The sequence below is a fragment of the Elaeis guineensis genome, chromosome 13 (assembly GCF_000442705.2).
Source record: "Elaeis guineensis isolate ETL-2024a chromosome 13, EG11, whole genome shotgun sequence".
In the NCBI taxonomy this organism is placed as follows: domain Eukaryota; kingdom Viridiplantae; phylum Streptophyta; class Magnoliopsida; order Arecales; family Arecaceae; genus Elaeis; species Elaeis guineensis.
Window position 1 is genome coordinate 3,336,458 of NC_026005.2, and position 7,540 is coordinate 3,343,997.

Here is a 7,540-nt window from a genome sequence, read left to right on the forward strand (position 1 = left end):
ATTTCGTTGAGGGTTTCGGCTGTGGATATTTTATACCCAACAATAACGAAAATCAATTTTCATCATAAATATTCAATTATTTCTGACATAATATTTTTATTGCACATAATCTATAATTTTTAATTTTTTTAATTTTTTTTCAAAATATGGTGGATAAAAATATTTTTATCGTAAATAATCGATTATTTATGATAAAAATTAATTTTTATCATAAATATTTAATTATTTATGATATAATATTTTTTTCATAAATATACAGTAATTTTTAAATTTTTTATTTTTTTTTAAATATTGATAATGAAAATATTTTCATCGTAAATAATCGATTATTTACGATGAAAATTAATTTTTAACATAAATTTTTTATTATTTACAATGTAATATTTTCATCATAAATATTCTATAATTTTTAAACTTTTAAATTTTTTTTATTTTTTTTAAAATATTGATGACTATAAATATTCTATTCAATTATTTATAATGAAAATTAATGTAATATTTTTTTTAAAATTTTTAAAATATTCTATAAATATTCTATTCAATTATTTATAATGAAAATTAATTTTTATTTCAAATAATTAATTATTTATGATGAAATATTTTTATCATAAATAATCTATAGTTTTTAAAATTTTTAAAATTTTTTATTTTTTTTCAAATATTAGCGACAAAATAGTTTCGTTGGGAATATGGTTAATTGCCGATAAAAAAATATTTTTCATCATAAATACTTAAATTATTTATGATGAAAATATTTTTATTGTGAATATTTTAAAATTTAAAATTAAAATAATGATGAATTATTTATAATGAAAATATTCATCGTAAATATTTTATATTTACGATGAAATTTTTTTCTATCGCTGATAGTAAACTATTTGAAATAAAAAAATATTTTTATCATAAATATTTTATTATTTATGATGAATTTAATTTTTTATTATAAATACAATTATTGACGATGAAAATTATTTACATCGTAAATAATTCTATTACAAAAGTATTCCTTTATTGTAGTGATTCATACTCTCACACTTCATTGCACACTCTCTCTCATTCTCACACACCACAATTCTCTACCATCTTTTTTTTTTCTTACATCTCTCTCTTCTTCCTCTCTTGACTAGCCCTAGGGTGGCTTCATCATGCCACATCGTGCTCCCATCCTTATGATAGGAATTAGGGTAGGGTCTCAAATTAAGCATCCACGTGATAATTATCTGAATTTTGACATCTGCTTATGATAAATGACTTAACTCTTCTTGATATATTTTTAAAATTATTTCATAATCTTTACATCAATCTATTAAATGGTCAAGCATATTATGATTTATCCCCGTATAAGAGTTAGATATATATTTTGATATTTTTATAAATAAATTACATTGAATATAAAATATATTTTGAATAATAATTATTTTAAAAAATATAAATAATTTGTAAAAATATTTTTGTATATATTTTATTTAGCTATAATCTGCGTTAGCTTTACCGATAAAGATTATATATTGTCCTATCGGTTTGTAATTTTATAATAGAATAGATGAATGGTTGAGATTGATTGAAGTGATTTGCAATCTATCTAACGTGTGATTCGGCAATTGGTACCATAAAAATAATTTATTATTTTTTTGTATGAAAGGTACAATCCGACCACCAACTTTCAGGGTGTGCTATTATTAGATTTTGGATTTGTATGCGGTGAGTCCTGGAGATTTTTTTCTCTTTTTTCTCAAGTCTTGAGGTTTTCGGGAAGTATTCTTTTATTTTCTCTATGAAAGTAACATCTCTCAGAAATCTGCCGTTTTTGGGTGGAAAAGATTTAAAGGGTATGCTTTATTTCTCCAACAGATCGGCCATCAAATTTGTAATACAAAAGACATGAAGGAGAAAAGTCCAAAAGAAGACTCTTTTTTTTATCCCCCTACATTATTATTATTTTTATTGAGAGTGTGGCTGCACCGGACACGAAGCGTCGGTCGTGCTCTCGTTGAAGGCGGCCTTTGGCACTCTCTCTCCCCACAAACCAAAAAAAAGAAAAAAAGAAAAGAAAAGTTCCAGGGGCCGGTATTGGAAGAACATCAATTGCTTGACCGCTTCTAAATTTCCGCGGCCATGCAAACGAGACGGACCGTTTAAAATCTTCTATTCAAAAGAAGAAACCCCACAAGGGAAAGTCATACGTGCATTTATGAGGCTTTGTTTTTTTTGTCTTAGAATGATTGGTCTAGACGCCATCATAATTGGATCTGACCTCTTACCACTAATCTGCATTGTTATGATTATAAACGTAGTTGGAGCCGCACTAAAAAATAATAAATAAAATTTAAAAGAAATGAGGAACCAATCGGCATCCTCCAATATTAATGGGGGGTGGGTATTTGTCGGCATCATAAATAGCCCCTAGCTAAATGGATCCGGGGTCTAAGTACCATGTCTAGATCATCCGCATGATCTAACCTTCTGGCTCAGTTCTGAGATCGACTTTCTGACTCAATTCTGAGATCGACCTTGTGACTCTTACCCATTCCTCCTCTCGTTGCCTATAAATATAAATCTAGGAATGGATTCTTCATCATACAAAAATTGAAGCCATTAAGCCTCCCTTGGTTCATAGTCTTAACTCTTGAATTGCACAGACCGAGCTTTGTTTGAAGCCCGACAGACAGCTTCATGGGTTCCCTTAGCTTGAGCCTTTCAACCGTCAGCAATGGCACCACCACGCCAAGGTCTCCACCTTCCCTTGGAAAGATGGTTACAGTGCTGAGCATAGATGGCGGGGGTGTGAGAGGCATCATCCCAGGAACTATCCTTGCCTTCCTCGAATCCAAGCTTCAGGTAGGGAAATCCTATTCCATTCAATAGATCAAGAAGTTCTACATGTAATTGATGGGTGCAATTAATATTCTTCCTCGGCAAGCAACAATAACGTTTGTTTGGCTGCATGCATACAGGAGCTTGATGGAGAGGATGCGAGACTTGCGGATTACTTTGATATTATTGCTGGAACAAGCACTTGTGGGTTGGTGACCGCCATGCTCGCTGCTCCAGATGAGAATAATCGTCCACTCTTCACGGTGAAGGAAATCAATGACTTCTACCTTCAAAATTATCCAAAGATTTTTCCCAAGAGTGGGTAAGTATGGGGAGACGTCGTCCAAACTCCTTAAAATACCGAATTTAGAGATGTTGAGAAGAGTGATTCTAGTCATACCTAGGAGTAGAAAAACCAAAAAAAAAAAAAATGAAGACCAGGTCTGATGTGTATATGAAACTCCAGACTATGATACATGCGCATGTTTATACGTAACCAAAGACCGAGGCTTAAGGAATTGAATGAAAATTTGTATATATGATAACTCTGTGATAAGAATTTATAGTTGCCCACTTACATTAAGCAATTCACGATGCTTCTCCATGCAGCAAGGGAATTTTAGGATCAGTGGCGAGCTTATTTGGCAGCATCACGGGTCCAAAGTACGACGGCAAGTATCTCCACTCCAAAGTAGAGCAATTGCTTGGTGGGACTAGACTCCATCAGACTTTAACAAATGTAGTTATTCCCACTTTTGACATCAAGCTTCTTGTAATAACCCAGAAAAAAAAAAAAAAATAGAATGAAGAAGACTCCCGCTGGGAGTCTTCTTCCACCCAAATCACCGGTAGAGAGGTCAAATCCGAGGCGGATTCGACCTCCCCTACACCCTATAAATCTCCTCTTCCTTCCCCTTCTTTCCGTAGCTCGCACACCCTTGCCGGCCGTCGGGATCGTCGGAAAAACTCATGAAAAAGGTAAGACTCTGTTTTTCCCTGTTTGGTCAAGCCCTTTCCTTTTTTTTTCCGACCGCCGGCACCGCCGTTTGCGGCGTCTTATCCCTAGGACAGCACCGCCATCCCTCTATCTCTCTTCCTCGAGAGTTCTCGACCATCGGCGATCGGCCAATGGCCGAAAATCATGAAGAAGGGGACGGATCCCCTGTTTTTCGAAAAAAAAAAAAGGAGAAAGCTCGCCGACCAAACCTAGTCGCCGGCCAGCTTGCATGGTCGGCCGTCGTTGCTGGACCTCCGGCCAAGTCACCCTCTCGCCGAAGCCCGGGCCACCAAGGGAGACCTCACGGTCCTCCCCTGTTTCAGCCAAGGGAGGCCGCGGGAAGAAAAGAAGAAGGAAGAAGAAGAAGAAAAGAAAAGAAAAGAAAAAGGAAAAAGAAAAAGAAAAGAAAAAAAGAAAAAGAAAAAAAAAGGAAAAAAAAGAGAAAGAGAAAAATAAAAATAAAAATAAAAAAAATAAAATAAAAAGAAGAAGAAGAGAGAAAAAATTTTCTCTCTCTCCTCTCTCTACCTTCTCTCTCTATATTTTCTCTCTCTAGATTCTCTCTCTAGACTTTTCTCTCTCTTTACGGATTTTGTCTCTCTAGAATCTTTTTCTACTCTCTTTCTGATTACATCACCGACCCTAGGATATATTTGAATTAAAAATATGATGAATTGAGATTGCTCCGAAATTCGTGCAGTAGGTCTGATTCCAGTTCGATCCTATTCAAAATTTGTAACACTTAATTCATATTGAGTTACCCTGATAGGACCTCTGATGATCTCGATCATGAGTGCCTCATCGGAAGGATACGAAGATTCTCTCTCCACTTTCTCTCTCTACTTTCTCTCTCTAGAATTTTCTCTCTCTTCATGAATTTTTTTTTCTCTAGAAGTCTTATGGATCAATGGAGGATCCTGATACATAGACAAGTCCTAATTTTGATTAATCCTAAGAGAGGTCCTCGATTTGTGTATTAGGATCAATTATCGATAATTTTCTCCATATATGTGATTTTTATATTGATCAGGGTTATGAAGAGATGATTGTCTGCATATGATATCGAGTGGAATATCTTGTTAGAGAAATTCATAAATCAAAGAAGAACATTGATTTCTGTGTTTGGATCAGTCATCGGTAAAGATAAGAATCTCTGTACATGATCACTATTATATATGCTATTTTACTGTTGGTCTTGCATCGTTGGTTTTGCATCGTCGGATTTGAGATCGATGAATTTATTATACTTGAGATACTGTTATTTGATTTTGAGCATGAGTATGTTATGTCAATATATATGTATCAGAGATTGATAGCATGATTATATGGGTATGATATATCTGAATTGATCATAATGCAAGACAGAATTGATTTGATGAAATCAACACAAAATGATTAAATGAAAAGAAAGAGATATATGGTATGGACTAGTCTTGTCATGTGGAACAGCCCGCCAGGAGCTTATGTCTGGGACAGTCCCCACTGGCTTACAGATGGATCAGCCGGCCAGGAGCTCATGCCTGGGACAGCCCGCCAGGAGCTTATGCCTGGGACAGCCTCTCACGGGCTTTCGTACATGGGACAGCCGGCCAGGAGCTCATCTTGGGACAGTCTTGAAAGACTTTTTAAGTGGATTCAATCCGGATGATGACTGAGGTATAGACTTGGATAGTCCAAAGCCAGAAAGAAAATGTTAAAAATCATGTGATTATGAAAAGAGAAATGAAAGATAAGACATGAAACAATTGTTGAACAAAAGTGTTTCACCTGTTAACATATGATGATGCATCTATTTTGACAAGACAGAAAATTTATGAATGTTTGCATTATTCTGGACATTGAACATTAGATTTTATATTTTATTGCTTATCCTTATTTTCAGACTATATTACTATATCAGTGTGATATGGGAATTCTTACTGGGCTGTAAAGCTCACACCCCTTCATCTTTCTTTTTCTTCTCAGAGTTACAGGATGACTTAGATTGGCTATGGCTTGGATTTACGGGTGAGCAGAAGGATAAATAGAGTGTCATAGTATCTGATCAGAGAATTGAAGAAATTTAAATTGTAATTATGCAAGGTTTTATGAATTATATTTGAAATTAATTGTTATGGATGTTAAGATTGTAATGATTTAATTTGGCCTTGCATATTTTTTAGGGCTTGCTCTAAGGAGTGTGCGGCCATCACGTCCGACCCGGATGTTAGGTTCGGGGCGTGACACTTCTCCAGCCTACCATCTTCTCCACCTTTGAGGTATATATTATATATGTTTCCCTCTCCCAAAAACACCATTTAAATTTGGCATGAACTCTTTTTCTTCCTTTGACACTATTAGGCATGCATAACGTTAAATTTACCTCTTCCCCTTCTCTACAGGCTAAGAAGGAAGCTTCAAAAGATGCTCTTCTGTCAGATATATGCATAAGTACTTCTGCAGCCCCGACATACTTCCCGCACACTATTTTCAAACCAAAGACGTCGATGGAAAGTCCCGAAGCTTTAATCTCATTGATGGAGGGGTTGCGGCAAATAATCCAGTAAGTCATCACAAGAACACCATTTCAGTTATTAATTTCTGCATTATTTTATAAAGAAAAACTAACGTGTCGATTGTAATCATCTTAAATGATTGAGAACAGACATTATTGGCCTTGAATGAAGTTACGAAAGAAATTTTCCTACAAAATGCTGACTTCTTGCCAATCAAGCCATTAGACTATGGAAAATTTCTGGTTCTCTCTTTGGGGACTGGATCAGCCAAGCAAGAAGAAAAATTGAATGCATCCAAGGCATCCAAATGGGGCGTCCTTGAATGGCTATACAACAATGGCACGACACCATTGATTGATAGTTTTAGTCAAGCTAGTTCTGATATGGTGGACATCCATGCCTCTGTCGTATTCCAAGCATTGCATTGCGAGGGCAACTATCTTCGGATACAGGTAATAATAACATTCTAGCCGCTAATTAAAGGAATGATAACGAGATTTCATTTTCTAAGTTTCTTATTGATTTGATGGACGATGGATGCATGCGACTGAACTATTTGGTTTGCTTGTAGGATGATACTTTGATCGGTGACACAGCATCTGTAGACGTATCTTCCAAAGAGAATTTAATGAAGCTCGTTCAAATTGGCAAACAACTGCTAAAGAAATCAGTATCGAGGGTGAACTTAGACTCTGGAGTGTCTGAAGCTGTCCAAATGGCAGGAACAAATGAAGAAGAACTGACTCGTTTTGCCAAGATGCTTTCAGATGAAAGACGACTCAGGCTTGGGAAGATGCATTTGAATTGATAGCATCGGCATGGTGCCAAACAAGAGAACGTCAATTAATTCCCTTCGTCTATGGAATAAAATTATTCTTTCATTCTTCTAATTTGTTCATTGAATAAAATGGGGGTAGCTTCCTGCTACTTCCTTTTTACATCAAAAAAAAAAAATCTTTTATTCTTTCTTTTCTGTTACAAAATATTCTTTTATTCTTTTATTATGATCTTTAAATAACATTTCTGAACAAAAAGTTTGGGAGATAATCTGTTCTATAATACATGCATATGATTTCTTTCTTTTGATAGAAGAATCATATCTTGTTGCTTGTCTAAATGAAGAGAGATCGTATGCTCGCACCTATTGCTGAAGAAGATCTTTTCGGAGATTGCACTGAAAAAGCAATCAAACATTTTATTGGAAGGATTGAACTTAATTGGAAAAATATCCAAT

The 7,540-nt window shown here is 34.9% G+C and overlaps 1 pseudogene; it reads left to right on the top strand.

Moving 5' to 3' along the window:
* The first annotated feature begins 2,630 nt into the window (after window positions 1–2,630).
* LOC105037168 (patatin-like protein 2) lies at window positions 2,631–7,114 on the top strand (annotated as a pseudogene).
* The last annotated feature ends 426 nt before the right edge of the window (window positions 7,115–7,540 follow it).